The 18,957-nt window shown below is 28.9% G+C and overlaps 1 protein-coding gene across 1 annotated transcript in view; it reads left to right on the forward strand.

Moving 5' to 3' along the window:
* Positions 1-523: 523 nt before the first annotated feature.
* LOC129613704 (semaphorin-1A) overlaps positions 524-18,957 on the forward strand; it is a 270,807-nt gene continuing 252,373 nt past the window's right edge. The window contains exons 1-3 of the mRNA XM_055527877.1: positions 524-542; positions 740-1,064; positions 2,067-3,095. The gene's annotated coding sequence lies outside the window, so the exon portion shown is untranslated. The remainder of the gene's footprint in view (positions 543-739; positions 1,065-2,066; positions 3,096-18,957) is intronic.

Raw genomic sequence — 18,957 nt, forward strand, 5'->3', positions numbered from 1 at the left:
TATTTTTTAGTTTTTATTTTAAAAAAAAAATGACTTATTCTTACAAATTACACATATTTTGTAAGAGAGACCAAATAAGAAAGTAAAATAAATACGCTCCTGTTACAGCTTTGACAATGCGCGGAGCAAAGAAAGAGATAACTACATTGTTTTTCCAAGATGCTCTTTCCTTTAGTATTTCTAATTCGTTGGTATTATTCCTCAAAAAAAAAAAAACATTACGACAGATTTTGGAAGAGGCATAATCTTATCACGTAAACATCTTTTCTTTTTGAATACTAAAGTTTGAACGGTTGTTTTAGCAAAATTGAAATTGAAGTTTTCCAATTTTGTTCCGAGTTATACTTACATACTTTTGTATGTAATTTACTTTTTCTAAAATAATACCTCTTCGATTTGCATAGAAATAAACCCATAATTAGTTGATTAATACGTATTGAAAATGGACAAAATTTGATTGATATCAACGCATATCGTTATTTTTATTGACAGTCCGCAAAATAATATTGGGTGGTGGAGTTGCATTTGGCTACATACTGAATGTAAATATTAAATTTCAGCTTAACAATGTTTGATAAGTATTTACATGTCGACATATGTATATTTATTTTCGTTATGCAATTTAAAATTTTTATAATCTATCTGTTATACAGATAATTGACAAATTGAGATTAAATGTATATATGTTATATAATTACATAAACATGAGATTATGTATGTTATCTTATATGATTATTAGATTGAACATCATGAATCAAATTGAAGAAAAAATGAACAAGTTTGCAGTTTGCAGAACTTTGATTCTCAAGTTTGACACTTATCCTCTCTTTCGTCATTACGTTCTCTAAAGCCGAGTTGAAGAGGTGACTAGGTGAAACGCGGTCGCATAAAATTATTAGTAGAGAAAATGGTTTAATTCGGTTAATTACAATAAAAAAAATATAGTTTGAAAAATAAATTAAAATTAATAAAATATATATTTCAAAAACAATTTACTTAAAAGCAAATATCAAGAAATTCGTTTGAAAGCCGTTGAAAATATTGGAAGAAGTTTTAAACATTTTGTGAGGAAAAAATTTCATTGATTTTTCACTAATACGTTCATAAATTATATAATTTCACACACATATGCACACCGGGATTTGAAAAGATATAATGTACGCAAACATATGAAGTCATGTTTCGGTAAAGTGGAATTATCGTGGTGAAAAAGAATTTTAAAAGAAAGTTAGATATAAAATGAGAGTTAATTTTTTTCCATTTTAAGGTTTTTCATGTGTTTGTGGCTTATATCTTTATTCACATGACGTAGAATGTAAATTAAAATATACAAACACATTCGTACAATAATATTCTTGTTCTGATTATTCCGCCTGCTTGTACAGAAGTACGTGATGTATATCTATATTCCAATAAAATGTCTTTATGCAAACATAAAATATTGGATTAATTTTCATTATTAGGCATTAATGTTCAAAATTTTTATATTTTACGTTCTAATCTAACTACATTATGTCAATTTATTTCCTGAATTATTTTTTTTATTAAAAATAATTTAGGAAAAGAAAGCTGCACATCATATACAATCAATAATTTGCTGAATTGAGCAAATGTAATGAATAATTAATTTGTTATTAGGGGAAATAAATTTAAAATGGAATAGTATTTGTGAAATCGTCTAAAATTGGTGTAAATAAATTGAAAAAGATATGCAGGCAAAAAAACGTCAAGTGAGTTGTTTGTAAACATGAAGATTTGTCTCTGTCTAACCCATTAGAGTTGAAATTGCTTGTCGACTTTTTTTTTATAAATAAAAATAAAATTTTAAGAGATATGGAGTGATATTATTTTTTTTTTAATCATGCAGAGATTTGTTTCATGTTTTAAAGTTAAAGTCTTAACTAAAAAATATTTAATGAATTGAACAAGAATTTTAAAAAAAAAGTAGAGCAGTAATTATAAAATTTGAATTTGGGTACCTTTTTTCTTCATAGGTACATATGTGTGTGTTTGTATGTATACATCCTATAATCACAGTGCGATGTTTAAATTGATATTGATTTTAGTTACCATTTCTATATACATATGTAGCATAAAAACCAATAAAGCAATACTTAAGAATAATATGACTCGCAATTTTTTTTCATAATTATTAATTTCAAGTTATATTAAAGTAAAAGTATTGATCTTGTAAAATTGTGCAAAAGTAGTAAAAGGTTTTTGGCGTATTTACTCTTTAATACGAAAGAAAATTTTTTAATAAAAAAACAATATTTCATTCAATGCTCAATATTAACATGCGTACATGTTCATATGTTATTCATTTTGAATGTAGGTAGGTACCTACATACATGTTTTGTAATTATGCATAAGCAGGACCTACCTACCTAATTTGTTATATAAAATAAAAATTGAAAAAGAAAAATATTCATTTTGAAATTTTAATTAAAATACCAGAATAAATAAAAGTTAAGCTTAAATAAATTTATAAATTTTACAGAAATGTAAAATTATTATTGCCAGAAAAAATAACACATACATCCAGAGAAAATACACAGAAAAAATAATACATATTCATTAATTGTGCAAAAAAAAAATTAAAAGAACTTCAAGATGTCAATAAGTGTAGAAAAATCAATGTTTTTTACTTGTATAAAATTTGTATTCTTTTATACAATAATATGGTGTATATAAAAATTCTCAACATTCAAAATTGTGAGTGGATATGTGTGTAGGTCCATATGCATATAGATACATATATATATAATATTATGTTGTAGATTGAAAAAAATATAGATTTTCCCATGTTATTTTGCTGTTAAAAGTGATGTTGTTTTGAAACTGTTGTTTCTAATAATAGAAACGTGTAGATATATTACTTTTAAATTGGATTATACGAATTCTTTACTCTGCTTCTGCTGCCGATGCTAAATAAACTACAAACTACTGCAGCTAATGATTTGTTATACATACCATTCCTGTTACAAATTTTTTTGTAAAGGATAAAAGCGAAAAAGGATATTTCAGAACAAGAAAATAATACCACATCACAGTTAATGGATATTTTGTGCTTTTTTCTAGCATATATGATATATGTAAGTATGAACCATGTTTTTTTATATAAATACTTATGTAGATAAACTTAATAAATGGAAGTACCGATGTTTGTGTATACTTAAAAATATACATATGTAAAAATATAACTTATTTAATTTTCATTAATTATTTTCTACAAAGGGCATAATACTTGTGTAATATATATGCATACATAGCTATAGAAATCTTAATAGTGAAGTATCGATTCTGCCATGCAATTAAACTTATATATTAAGTACTTTGTGCACACACCCATAAATATACATACATAAAATTAATATAGCGTAATGTTTTTCTTTTATATACTTATCTCATAAGTACTTTTCATAATTTTCAATTAAATTGCATCAAATATGGATATATAGGTAGGTAGGTAATCTGTGTACAAACACATGTTTCATAATGAAAAATATTTATTTATTCATATTGGTTTTGTAAAATATTTAAGTATACATAATGTATACCAGTGTTTCTAGATATTATTTTATATTGAATTAAAGGAAAAAACATGTGAAATTAAGCTTACTTGAATTTATTATTACTATAGAATGTATTTTTACTAGTAGCCTTAATATGCTACAATGAATGAATAAAAAATTTTAAAGAGTTTTTATTCAAATCCAAATAACTTTTAATAAAGATTATAAGTAATATTTGCTGCAAATGTATTCTTATAAATAGTAATTAAAATATGATGTACCATATCACAAGAAATTAATGTAGAAGAAATCGTATCAATTGTCTTCTGCCCATTTAAAAATTGTTGGATTCTTAACTGCTTTTTGTTTTAAAGAGGACTATTTATATATGCTTATTACATTTCATCCCGACAAGCAAGCAACCCATCCCAAATTTTTCGAACAATTTTTTGGGATAACAAAAAGGACCACTTTCTTCTTATTTAGAGAGAACCATTTCCGTTGTGATATCTGTTATTACGTTAATGGTTAGGATAATTTTAAAGGATTTATAAAGCGAATTGTACTGATTTATTGACAGTGTTGTATACAATATTGACACCAAATTTATTCGACGAATATCAATATTAAAAAGGTAAAAAGGTCGTGGTCAGATAAAAGTTTTCATAAATATAATCGATTTTCGTTCGACAGAAATTTTATTTTAAACAATTTTAGAGTATAAAAAAAGGATTTTAATTAATTAATTTAAATATCAAAACTCTATGCTGACATAACTTTGTACATAATACTGACTGTTTTCAGAAACTATTACTGACACCAGTTTTTAAAGCTAAAATACTTTGAAACTGTAATGAATTCTTAGTGTCAGAATCCGGACATTAGAAAGCAAATTCAAATTCGATATTAATAAAATAATGAAATATTTGTAAAAATACGGATTTTTGACGTATTACTATCAGTATCAAAAGCAGTGTCGAATTTTAAATGTTTATTAGGAACTGACAGAAATAATGTTTAAAAATTCTTATTTATTTAACGCTCTTATACCGAATAATTTATAAAATAAGGAAAAAAAATATTTCATTTAATGTAAATACATATATTTTTAGCCCTCACATAAAAATCAATAAAACAAAATCGGAAAAAACATTGGAATGTAACCCACTTTTTAACTTTTGAAACTGAATAAAAGAAATTATTGCGATAATTTGAATTAATCTAGAAATAAAAAAAATATATATACAATATGTATATTGGTGGCTAGCTAAAAAAGACAGTCTGGATAAAATTAATCTTTTGAAACATACTCTCTTTCTCACTTAGAATTTGAAAATCATTGATTATATATTTCTTGTTAGCGGGAGTTTTTATAACGGGAGTTTTTATTTTCGATATACCGACGCCTTAAATATAAAATAATTATACTTAATTAAAAATATAAATGCCTTAAATGTACTACTATAACTTTACTGTGGACATTTAAATAAATAGTTATTATTTTAATATTTTTTGAAACTAAAAGTTAGAAATTATTAAGTTTTTTTAATTTTAAAGCTTTTATATTAAAAAAAATTAAATATTATGAAAGTATTCATAAAAAAGAGAAAATGGAAAGAGGTAAACACTCACCTCCAGATGAAAGGCGATTAATTTGGAGTATGTTTGAAAAAGGTACTAGTAACAGCCAAATTCCAACCCTGGTAGAAAGATATCGTTGTCTTCTATAACTCGCTATTCGCGATATGCAAAAAACAGAACAGTTTGTTGGAAAAATTAGAAAGATTAGATAAAAAAAGCGGTCAATGAAGATTGAGCTATGGTACGTTTATGTAAAAAAGATTCTTTTCTTACTTAGATTTAGATTACAAAGATTTAGCAACAAATAAAAAATGATTTGAATTTAGAAGTGTTTGGGGAAATATTAAAAGACGTTTATTAGACGCCGGACTCAGAGGATGCATTTCCAAATTGAAACTGCAAAAATGCATGAAGAAAAAGCACTTTTATAATGAAAAACTATATTATGGACTGATGAAAGTAATTTTAATACAGTCTGTAGCGACATTAAATGCTACATTCGTCGTCGGAAAAATGAGTATTGTACTCACTTTTCACTTTAAAGACTGTTAAGCACGGTGGAGGATCTGTAGTGGTTTTGGCAGGAATGTTTTGGTACGGGGTATACCCGCTAGTAAAAATAACGGGAATAATTGACCAGTTTACATACAGGGACATCCTTAGAGATGTAATGGAAGTTTATGCGGATGATAATTTGTCGTTAACATGGAAGTTAATGCACGACAATGATCCGAAGCATACTTCCCGTTTCGATTTCTCCAATAAGAGTTCTCAATTGACTTGCCCAAAATATGGATCTAAGTCCAATCGAAAATTTGTGGGACGACGTAAAAAATGTCATGAGAGAGAAAAGGATTGATAACTTGGATGAATTGTGTCTCCAAATACAAGAAGCATGGTGCCGATTGCAAGGAGCCGATGTCAAAGTCTTATAAAAAGCTTAACGCGAAGATGTGAAGCTGGAAAAAAAATAAGGGCTATCTAATTAATTACTAAGTTATTATAAAAAAAATGTATTTTTCTACTTTTTTGCTTTTAATTTTATGAATTTCAATATTTTTGTTAATTTTTTTAAACATGTTTTATTTATATGCCCATGAGTTATAAGAACTTTTTGTTGTTTTCCTTAATTTGATATAATAAAACTTTTGTGATATATTTAAATTTTTAATTTTTTTAAAACAAAACAATTGAAAAAGAACTAATAAAATTGAATGTATTGGAATTAAAGAAACTAAATCTAAATTTTGCTGTTTTAATTTTTAAAAATTGCGTCATCTCGTTTAGTTGGCCACTAGTGTATGTTGTATAGAGAAAATTCCTTAATAATTAAGGCCCTTGCTTTGATTGGCGTAGCAAATAAAATTGTTAGATCTATCGAATAAAAATTCTGTGTGACAAGCTTGGCGAATGAAACAAAAATCAATATTAACATACATATATACGAGTAATACATAAGTATCAATCAACATAATACATAATGTTTTTTTTAATTAATATTATAGTGATATAATGGAAAAATCTAAACTTATCTGTAAAGTAAATTCCGTATTGCACAGTGTTCCAGGCCGAAATACATGCAATAGAGATCTGTCTGAGAATCAATTTGGAAAGGGGGTATCAATTTTATTTTAAACAATCATCACAGGGGTATAAATTTGGTCTGGAGCTGCCTTGCTGCACTTATGGAATTGGCATCGGAGAACAGAGTGATGCTCATTTGGGTGCCGGGCCATAGTGGTCATGCGGGCAACGAAGTTGCCGATGAGTTGGTGCGGAGGGGATCTGGGACTGCCTTTGTGCAGCCGCTGCCTTTCTGCGGTCTGCCTTCTTCCGCCGTGGGGGCCAGTCATGCGAAGGTGTTTCTTCCGGCGTGCTCCGGCGGATTCGCCGCAGAGTTGCTGGAGATGAGCAGGAGCCGGGTTCGCAGTATTGCGAATTTCTTCACGGGGCACTGCCCGGTGAAGTACCGCCTGCATAGGCTGGGAAAGTCGGGCTCCCCCCTGTGCAGATTTTGTGGGGGTGACGATGAGACCGCCGTGCACATTTTCTGCGACTGTCCGGCACTGGCTGTTCGGCGCCGCAATTGTCTTGGACATGGGTCCCTAAGTGTTCGGGAACTGTTGTCCAACTCCCTTAGGGATATATTCGGCTTTGTGATTGGGACGGGGATATTATAGACGGGAGAGTGGGGTGGCTACAATAAGTCAAAAATGGCTGCGGTGGCTTGGGGGGGATGCTCCTGTCCCACTCGGTTCCCTTAGAATCTACAATCTACAAAGTAAATTCATAAAATTCTACAAATTATTGTACAAAATATTGATTTTTTAATATTAATTTAAGCGTTAAAAAAATGAACCAAAAAAAAACTCCGGCATTTAATTCAATTAATGGAGAACAACCCCGATATTGCTAAAGGGATAGGAAAATTAAATTGCAAAATAACAAAAAAAATTATACGTATGTGTAGTGTTATCATTTCGGATCTGGCGAAGAAAAACATTCGCCGATCATAATTTAAAATGTCATTGGATTCGCCTAGTCTATTTGACTCGCCTAGCCATTCGCTACGCCGATCATAATAAGGGTAATTAAAATAACTTTTATATGTTGTCAGTATTAGAGAAACTTACCTTATTTGGTTCTGTATAAAAATTTTAAATTTGCACGTTTATTTAATATCAAAATTATTAATTTTGAAATTTAAGTTGGACTTTTTTTTATCTTAACCGAAATTTTCTACCACTATTTTGCACTTTCAGTCTTTTTTTTTAAACACAAATATTTAAATAAACAATTATTCAATAAGTATTCGATAATATGTTGTATTTGTTGTTTTGTTTAATGTACTCCGTGTTGGGCGAAACGTGGTTATATATTGAGAAACACTTTAATTTTTCTTTTTTCCAAAAATTTTTTTATATAAAGTTGGATTATGAAAATGTAAACTAAGTACCCTAAAATTTATAAGATTATTTATAGATTGTGTTTACAGGCACCCTTAAAATTAAAGATTAGATTGAGTTGTTAATTGCTAAATATCGAAGAATTACTGTGGTTGCTAAAGTTTTTACGCACACTTTATATTTTCATTTCAGGTGTAAGTTCATAATAATATGTGTTATATGTTGAGTGCAACTAATAAGTGCAACAATAGTTTTTTCGTATTTTTCCGACCGCATTGCATAAAATAAGTTAGGTTTTGTGATGGAATCAAATTTCGAATGTCGAGTTTTCGGTGGGAACGCATTTGTCTATGAAAAGGAAGCGCAAATAAACTATTCTTAGAGATATGTTGGTCTGTGTGGCACGCATGTATCTCAAGTTTGACTGAACCGATTCTGATGACATTTTATATATGATCTGATTTTGGCTATATCACGAATTGATCAACTTTTGGGACATATCAGGTCTCGTGAACGGGACATTTTTCGGGCCGATTTTGTATTTTTGCGCATAAGTATGTGGAAAAATAATCAATCAATTTGCTTAAAATTTAATATTTAAATTCGGGGTTTTAAAACAATGAAACTATAAATTTTTTTGGAAGAATTCTGATCCTGCGCTCTGGTTCGAAAACTGAATTAAGGGACGATTTTACATTTTTTGCATATTTACACAACTAATTGATGGAATTTCTTGAAATTTATTATAAGTTATGTTTGTTACCGAAATTAACTGGTGAGCATTTTCAGGAATTCAAATGGAATACGTTTCTGTAAATTGAAAAGAAACGTTTAGAACACATTTTCATAATCTTCTGTAATAGATCTGTTGCGGTCGGTTATGTGCTGATCACATCAGATTATTTTCAAATCGAGAAGTTTCTAGATTTTTGAATCGAGAACATTCAATATTTTGCAACTAACAATTTCGACATTTACTTAATCTGAAATTTAATTTAAATTATCTGATTGTAGTACATATAAACATGAAAATATACCACTATATTTTTAAAGTTTTTTTAGGCTGCTATATGATAAATTCTTAAACGTCAAATTTTACAAAATCTGAGTTGTCTGAGTACGAATACTCTACTGCATTTTTACTTTCAGTCAAAGTTTAAATTCTTAAACGTTTAAAAAAAGTCAATTAAGGGTCAAAATTTTTTTTTACGTGCAGACAGTCTGACGTAGTAATTAAGTAAATAAATTTGATGTATTGAGTGACTATCATTACCTTAAAAATAATATAAAAAATATTTTTTTTGTTAATTTTTAATACGTAGTATAAAATTATTTTAAATCTAAAAAAAAATTTTTTTTTGTTTTGACTTTTACGGATGATCAAAATTCAAAGTCAATTACGGGTAAAAAGTTTACTACATTTCTGTCCGTAAAAGTTTTATAATCACGTTTCAATCTGGTCTGAAATAAAAATAATGAGCTAAGTATACATCTGAAAGCTTTGTTACCAAGTTCGGAAATTAAATCAAAAATATTTTGCAAAATGTATGAAATTCGCAAGGAGTGTTATAAGAAATAATTGAAGAAATGTATATAAATAAAGAAATGTATAAGAAATTAATTAATTACAATTAACATTTACTATTTTTTTAAAACTAAAAATAATTTAAAACTAAGATTTTATTTCTTTTTTTTCCAAATAATATTTAGTACAATTCTAATTTCAAAAAATTTTTACGTTTTTAAGCTTACTTTTAAAAATATCCAAATTTTCACTAATTTTAATGCTTGTAGCAATACTGTTAAATAGTTTTATTGCACTACATTTTTAGTTATTTTGTTTTTTCGTTGTCCTAGCTCTAATATATCTATTTGCTTTACATGAAATTTAGAGCCCTGACTTATATTTCTATTTTCATTTAGGTTAGAGCATATGTTCTATCTGATTTTTGATAGAATATAGCCATTATAAACAAGTTTAGCTGCATGTGTTGGAATGCTGCCGGATCTTTTAATAGCCATGCTCATAGGGATGATCATTTGCTTCAATTTTTTTATGTGCTAATCCCATCTAAGATTTTCGTCAATTATTATTCCTAAGAACTTAACTTTATCTACATTTTGAATTGTATTATCTTTAACGTTAATTGCGCTAATTATGCCCTGATTAATTTTGCAATCAAATTTGTGTCATCCGCATAAATTTTATTGTTTGATATAAACTTGTTTTTTGGTATATTCATGATATATAGCAGGTGCAAAAGGGGACCTAATATAGAGCACATGTTATTATAGTTACTTCATCACTAACTACTTCTTGAATGTTAGCACGTTGGGTTCTATTTCTCAAATAGCTTTGTAGTTAATCAAATAGCTCCGATAATTTTTTTTTTTTTTTTTTTTTCCTTTGTTCACTCCTAGAAGGAGCATAGGGCTAGTGCATGATTTCTCATGCACTAGTTTCAAAGCGTCATAGGGTTTAACTAGGTAGGTGACTAGCCTGCCGTAGTTTTTTTATTTATATATTAATTATTTGAGGTTATTAATATTTTACTATTTATTTTTCTTAGTTTTTTTTTTTTTTTTTTTAATATCGAATATTAGGAATATTTGAAAATTACTTGTATAATATTTTTATTAGTATTGTATATTAAGTTATAATAATATTGAATATAATTTTTATAGTGACCTGACCGGGGTTTGAACCCGAGACCCTTCGGTTAAAGGACCGGTGCCATAACCACTGCACCAATGGTCAGATGCTCCGATAATTAACTACATCAAACTACATCAAAAGTCTTTGTTAAGTCGACGAATACGTCTCCGACATAGTGTCCCTCGTCCAATGCATTATATATTTGTTCTAACGTAGCTGTAACAGCCGATTCTGTACCACTATTTTCAAAAAAACCATATTGATTCTTATCAAAACCTATTGTTTGCTTTATGAAATTTGTAATTCATACGCTCTATGCTTTTTCATATATTTTTGATATTGAGTTTAAAATTGAAATTAACCTATAATTCCCGCATTCCTCTTTTAAGCCAGATTTATTAATTAAAACCAATAATTAAAACCTTTTTTAATTCCTCCGGAAATTCGCCGCCCATTAAACATTGTTTATTAAATTTTTAAGGGGTGTTTTATAATACCTACCAGAGTTTCTTTTTCTGTAACCGGTGCAAGGAATATTGTTTTGTTATTGTGTAGCTTATAGATATTATCATCTTCCACTGAGGACTTTCGGATCCATTCCACACTTTTTCCCCCTATCTCATTGAAAAACTTGTTCATGGTTTGTGCTGTCTCGTAATTCATGTTTGTTCTTTCCCCATTTTTTTTCATTACAAATGTTGTTTGTCAGACACTTCACCATTCCTATTACTTATTGTAGCATTCAAGATTTTCCATGGTTTCTTATAGTAGCTTTCTGTTTTTTCAATCCCTAAAGTTATATGTTTATTTTTAGCTTCCTTTATTAACTTTCCTATATTCTTTTTAGCTTCAACATATCTTATTCTTTTTTCACAGTTGTTCGGTGTTCTTTTATGCTCATCATATAATGATTTTCTAAATTTCAATTTTTTCAGTATGAGCGGTGTTATCCAACTGTGATTTCTAGCTCTAAAATGGAAAGTTTTTGTACACATTTCTTTTGCTTCTTGAATAATTTTTATTAAAACATTAATTTCCGTTACCGTTGTCCCACCTATTTTCTCTTTTACAATCTGCCGTAGTCCATTATAATATGTTCTAAGCATTACCCGCGTTTTCATAAGCAATTTTTTAGGCATCTCACATTTAATAGCAACTTTGGCTAGCTGAAGATCTGATAAATTATTATCTTCTATTTTGTAACTAATATTGAAATTACTATTAATATTTGTAATTATTTGATCAATTAAGCTCTTTGTTTGTTGTGTTACTCTTGTACTTTTAATTTTGTTTACTATGTAATATCCTGCATTATCTGTCATATCTTTATATCTCACTAATATGTTATTATTTTCAGATGAAATGCAGTTGCTATCAGTAAAGAATAAATTATTTGAATTATTTGTTAGTTTATTTTCTAAATATTCTATAAATAAATTACTGTTTTCTGCTGGAAATGTACCGATTTTTATTTTCGGTTTAACATTTTGAATTTCAAGAACCATATAATTATATTTTTCTTTACAAATTACATTAAAAGGAATGGTATTTTTCACAAAAATTCCAGTACCACCTTTCCTATTTACTTCTCTGCAATTATATACCGCTGTGAAGTTAGGTAGATTGTGTAAATCACATCGTGGCAAATGTCATCTTAATCATAAAAATATGATAAATGCAACCTTACGTTACCATATATTCCATGATCTCGCAATCTAGAAAGCACATACGTTACATCTCCGTTATTATGTGTATTTTTAGTTAGTTTGACAATCGGCGGACTCAATGGGTCAATAAAACTGATGTTTACTTTCATCAGACTTGCAGATCAATGTTCACTCTCTGAAGATTTTTTATCTTTAGGCTCTGTTGTAGGGTTTAATGTGTCACTTTTAATCCAGTTCGCATATTTATTTTCAGAATTAATATTTATATTTTGATTATTATTATCTATATCTTTGTTACTTAAATTATCTTTTTCTTTTAACTTGATATCATCATTACGGTTATTGTTATTATTATTTTCATTATTATTTTCATTAACACTATTATAACAGTTATTATTGTCGTTGTAATTGCTATGATCCTTACTATTATTACCAAGTTGTTAACTTTTGAACATTTTTTGTCCAAAATTTAGGATTAAATTTTAAAAAGCAGCTGTATTCAATTTTCAAATTTTGAATTTTTTTGTTTGAGTTTGAGTTACTCTAAATAAATGATAAAAATAAATAAACATTTGACAGTTGAATATACTGATTTTGAGACTCCGCAAAATTTTACTGCCATTGGTGATGATTAATTTTTTTTAATTACTTTAAATAATTTTGAAGTGTTAAATCCAAAAATCAAATTCAGATCTATGTTCCGAAATCAAAACTTTAACTTAATGTTAATTTGTAAAAATTAACATGAACAATATTTTTTTCTCAAATTTAAGATGAATCACCCAGTTTAGAAAATCGAAAAATTCTTGGCCAAAAAAAGAAAAATTTAAAGATTTCAGATGTAGGTGGAAACGTTCCAGGAAAACATTCGATTGTGGGTGGTAAGCGGTTGTGCGGATTCTGTGAATTCCCTAAAGTTTGGTTAATTCGGCGAAAAGTTTCGATTCTAATTTAGCTCCTTGATCGATGTGAATGTGTTCGAAGCGCCCATATGGAACGTTGAAAATATCGTGGGAGGGTTTTGTATATTTGTGCACTTTAGATTGTTGAGAAGCGATACAGGTTTTAGTCCACGAATTCACGTCTGCATTTATATTGTGGCGCAAGTAATGCATATTTCGACCTGCACGCAGGCGCGGCCTGATGTATTCGTCGCCCTAAACGGCTCCTAAAAAGTGCGCCCCCCCTTCAACCGTTTCACCTATTTTATTACTGTGAACAAAATTGAATAGGCATTACACATAGTGCATCATAAAGCATTTTCTTGTAACCTTATTATGCTGAATTATAGAATTAAAGTCTGGAACTAAACTTTCAATTTTTTGTTTGATAAATTCAAAAACAAGGTAATTTATTTAACTGTATGTTTTTTTATGAAGTTATGATCAGATTTATGTCAATCATTTAAACTTGATTTTTTGATTTTAACAACCAAAAAATTTACTTTTCGACGTACATAAGTGAAACTTATTGTAAAAGATTTTATGAAAATTATATCACTTTTTCAAAGCTTATTTGAATATGAAAAAAAGTAAAAATTTATTTAAATTATGAATTTTACTAATACAACATCATAGTTGCGAAATTAATAAGAATGTGCTTATTACGCTAATAATTTAACTTAATGGAAATTTCTTCATGCAACTGCAGAACAGATGGATGACGTAATCAAAGGAACGAGTTAAAGGCAGAAAAAATAATTAAAAAATTTCCATTAAGTTAAAAAATTTATTTAGTTATATACTTAAATGCATAGCGAAATTTTATTCGTAATTTTAAAATTACGAATAAAATATGACTTTTTATTTCACAAATCGCCTGAGAAATGAAGCAGCATATAAAAAAAGTTTCGACTTGCATTCAAAAATTTAAAGAAAATCAAAGTTTCGTTCTAAAATTTGTGACCTAAAAACTAAACTTTTTATGAACATTGGTACAAGCTTTTATACTGTTCATTATATTTTTTAGATTTTATTAAGATGAATGCATTTACTGGTATTTATAGGCTTGTGGTTTTGAAATTTCAGAATGTCATTCTGCTTAACTGTTTTAATTTTGGAGATAAATGTGTGAAACAAATTATGCGCCATTTCATTTTACTCTTATTTTTTGGATGACTTACACTACATCAATTCAACATAAAAATTCTTAACATTCGCTTGATTATTAAAAAACATTTTTTCAATTCAATATAAGTAGTAGATATTACCAATTAATATTTAATTCTGTGATTGATAACAGTTTTTTCAAAAACGAAAGCAAAACGTAGTAGTAGAAATTCATAACGATCATGTAATTTTGAAATTCATTCAAAATTTTTTGTTGTTAAACAAAAACAATATATTGGTATACACAATCTCAATATCAAGATATGTATTCCATTATTTAAGAATATTACTCCCATTCTCTTTTTCTAATTTCTTTCTATTCTCATTCTTAATTTTTTTTTTTTTTTTTTTTGTTCTTTTTGTTTACTAATGCAATAGTATACAGAAAAAATAATACATTATAATAATGTGTTTGTTTGTTTGGTGAGTGGGCGACAACTAAGCATAAATAAAATTTTGCATATATGAAACAATTTAAATATAATGTGTACGAACGAGTGTAGCTAGGGCGATCATTAAACATAATAAAAATTTTGCTTTGTGATATAATTATATGTGTACGAGCGAGTGTTGATAGGGAACAATCTCAGCAAAATAAAAATCTTGCTTTATGAGATAATTATATGTGTACGCATGAGTGTTGATCTTATTCATATTAAACAATATAAATTATGTGTGCATGTATGTTTTTGAATATTTTTATTTTTTGCCTATCTTGCTTCTATGTATATTATATGAGACGATTTCACTTATGTATATGTAGGATTGAATATGTACAGCTGTATATTTTCTGTTTATAGGCATAATATACGAATTTATTCTAGTATGTATGTAAAAGGAGAAATTAATAATTGCAATTCTGATGATTCATGTCATTGAAAAAAATATTTTGTGTATTCGTACAATAAATGAAAATAAAGGAGTAGTGTAGAGTAAGAAAATGTATCAATAAATTTCATTCTACGAACATTTCATTATATGATGCGAAAGGAAAATATATGAAGATCAATACTTAGTGTTTTGCGTAGCTGACCGTTTTTTTTCATGCACATTTTTACCGACCGTATTGTGTAAACAATAGGTAGGTTATGTGATGGCAACAAATTTTGCATATCGAGTTTTCGGTGGGAACGTACTTCTCCATAGTAGGGAAGTGTAAATAAACTATTTTTAGCAACCTGTCGGTCTGTCGGTCTGTCGGTCTGTCGGTCTGTCGGTCTGTGTGTGCACGCGTGTATCTCAAGTTCGGCTGAACCGATCAGGGCTCGAAAACGGATTTGCGGGCCGATTTTACATTTTTCATCATTTTGAAGAAAGTATTCAACCGATTTACTTGAAATTTCATATATAAGCTTTGCTCTATCATACGCAAAAATTCCTAACTTTTGGAAGAAATCAGGCATCTGCAACTGGGCGTTTACTACGGGCCAAATATACATTTTTGTGTATATAAAGAGAAATAATCAACCGATTTCATTGAAATTTAATATATGAATTCCCCGTATTAAAACAATGAACATATAAATTTTTTGGAAAGATCAGGCATCGGCAACTAGACGTTTACTACGGGCCAAACATACACTTTTGTGTATATAAAGAGAAATAATCAACCGATTTCATTGAAATTTAATATATGAATTCCTCATATTAAAGCAATGAACATATAATTTTTTTGGAAAGATCAGGGCTCGAGAACTGATTTGCGGGCCGATTTTATATTTTTCACCATATCCACAGAACAAATTGATGGAATTTCTTGAAATTTGATATTTGAGTTTTGGTTGTTACCGAAACTAACTAGCTAGCATTTCCGGTAATTCGGGTAGCACAAAGCGAAACTCTACTAAGAGCCAAATTTACACTTTTCTAAGTATATTAACTATAAGCTTACTAATGTCCTAAAAATTGGAAAGAAGTATTTAACAGACATTTTTATAATATTCTGTAACACTTTCATTTAACTAGACAATACACAATGCGGTCGGTTATGTGCTGACCACATCAGATTTTTTATATTATTGGGGGGAATAAAATATTATGTTTGTATGTAGGTACATTTTATCAAGTTAATTTCGCTGTAAATTGAATTAAATTTGTATTAAAAATTTTTTTTTTTAAATTTATGGTTTTTTAATGTTTTTAATGGCGCCCCTGCTTTTTGTCGCCCGCTACAAATGCATACTTTGCATACAGCTAGTCACAAAAGTATTGACTCACCTCTAATTATTTTAAAAAAGTGTTGTTTTTGACTCCTGTATATTAAGAAAAAATTTAAATAAGCCAAATTAAAACAATTTGTATATTATTCTTCAAATTTTTTTTAGAATTTAAAAAAAAAAAAAACAAAAACAAAAATAGCAACAAAAACAAAATTCATACTCCATCAATTCAGACTCATTATAAAAATATTCTTGAAAAATTGGGGAATTCCCATTTGTTAGCGGCTTATTCATTTGTAATGAGTGCTATAATAATTCTTAGCTGCCCTCTCATATTCCAATATTCAAGTTTAGTGTTTTGCGGCAATTAAAATTTAAAAAATGGGTAAAGTTCGAGAAAGAACATTGGAAGAAAGAAAAACCGTTATTTTTCTTCATGAGAAGGGGTATTCTCAAAGAAAAATTGGGCAACAGTTAAATATACCACAAAGCACCATTAAACATATAATAAAAAAATACACAACCCAAAATCTTTTAGAAAATAAACCCCGTACTGGTAGGCCTGAAGTTTTGACCCCTAATGATGAAAGACAAATAATAAGATGGGTCAAAGAAAATCCAATGGCTAGTGGTGTAACCATTTGTAAAGAGATCCGGAAAGCGACAAAAACTAACGTAAGTGTTGAAACTGTGCGTAGGAGTATTAGATGGTAGAAATGGTCGTGCACCAAGAAAAAAACCTTGGATCAATGAAGTTAACAGAAAAAACGTTTAACCTTTGCTAAAGCTCATTTAACAAAAAATCTTGATTTTTGGGACAAAGTTATATTCAGCGACGAATGTAAGTTTGAAATTTTTGGATCATCCAAGAAACATGTCTGGCGAAAACCTGGTCAAGAATTTGATAAACAAAATTTGTTACCGACAGTAAAACACGGTGGAGGATCAATAATGGTATGGGGTTGCATGTCGGCGAATGGCGTTGGTAACCTGCATTTTATAGATTCTACAATGGATAAATTCGTTTACCTTAACATTTTAAAACAAAATTTAAGAAGCAGTGCAGAAAAATTAGGGCTTTCTAATGATTATATGTTTCAACAAGACAATGACCCTAAACATTGTGCTTTCGTAGTGAAGGAATGGATCCTATATAATGTTCCAAAAAAGCTTGAAACACCTCCACAATCACCAGACATGAACCCCATAGAGCATTTATGGGCCCACTTAAAGTGTTCTTTGCTGAAACATGACATTATAAGTAAAGAAGAGCTGAAATCCCACTTAAAAGAAGAATGGTCCAAAATTAGCACTTCCGTGACATCCAATCTGGTCCATTCAATGCCCAATAGACTTCAGAGTGTTATTAAATCAAAAGGATACCCAACCAAATATTAATATAAGATAAATTAACTTTTTTATTTGATTTCATATTGACTGAGTCAATACTTTTGTGCGTAAAAATTTGGAGTATGAATTTTGTTTTTGTTGCTATTTTTGTTTTTGTTTTTTTTTTTTTTTAAATTCTAAAAAAAATTTGAAGAATAATATACAAATTGTTCTACTTTGGCTTATTTAAATTTTTTCTCAATATACAGGAGTCAAAAACTACACTTTTTTAAAATAATTAGAGGTGAGTCAATACTTTTGTGACTAGCTGTATATGAACCGTCCGCCCTGCCTGCACGTATACCAGGATGTGGTACATTATGTAACGGAGTAAAAATGGAAAAAAAATGGAATAAAAATTACGAAGAGATTCTGTTACATAAGGTTTATTTACAGAGGTTGAAGTCTCGCAATACACAATTAAGTTCAAAAGAAGAATTATTGTTTGCTTGGAAAAAACATTATCAGCAGCAGTTTTTGACAATGATTTCCATTGCAGTCACATTTTTTTTTTTGCCAGAAATATGGCATATATTACTACAAAACTATGAAATATAATTTAATTGACGGGTTTGTCTCGGACTGCGTTCAGTTTTAGAAGTAATTGCAGGAACCAGGGGTCTATGGTCCATGAAAACGGTATTTTCGTTCAGCGTCGCTAAGCTTCGTAGAGAAAAATGAAAAAGATTGGCAGACGTTTCCATTAAATTGTTGCAGAACCGCACCCAAAGTTAGAGCCGATGCGTAATTTAGTACTAATAGTAGTACTAATACTGAATGGACTGTGAGGCAGCGGATTGATCAACGTTGCGGCGTTCGGCAAGGCGTCGAAAAATAGAGTTTGGTTCCTCAGGCTGGAAGAAGTTCTTAGCGCCCTTGTAATTCTTAGTAAGATGGTTTAAGTGACCGTATTCCTTCAATCGATCAAAGAGTTGTTTTAGATGTATTTTATGCAATGTAATGGCGAAAACACGGG

This window comes from Condylostylus longicornis, unplaced genomic scaffold, assembly GCF_029603195.1.
Source record: "Condylostylus longicornis isolate FDR11 unplaced genomic scaffold, ASM2960319v2 ptg000089l, whole genome shotgun sequence".
Taxonomy (NCBI): Eukaryota; Metazoa; Arthropoda; class Insecta; order Diptera; family Dolichopodidae; genus Condylostylus; species Condylostylus longicornis.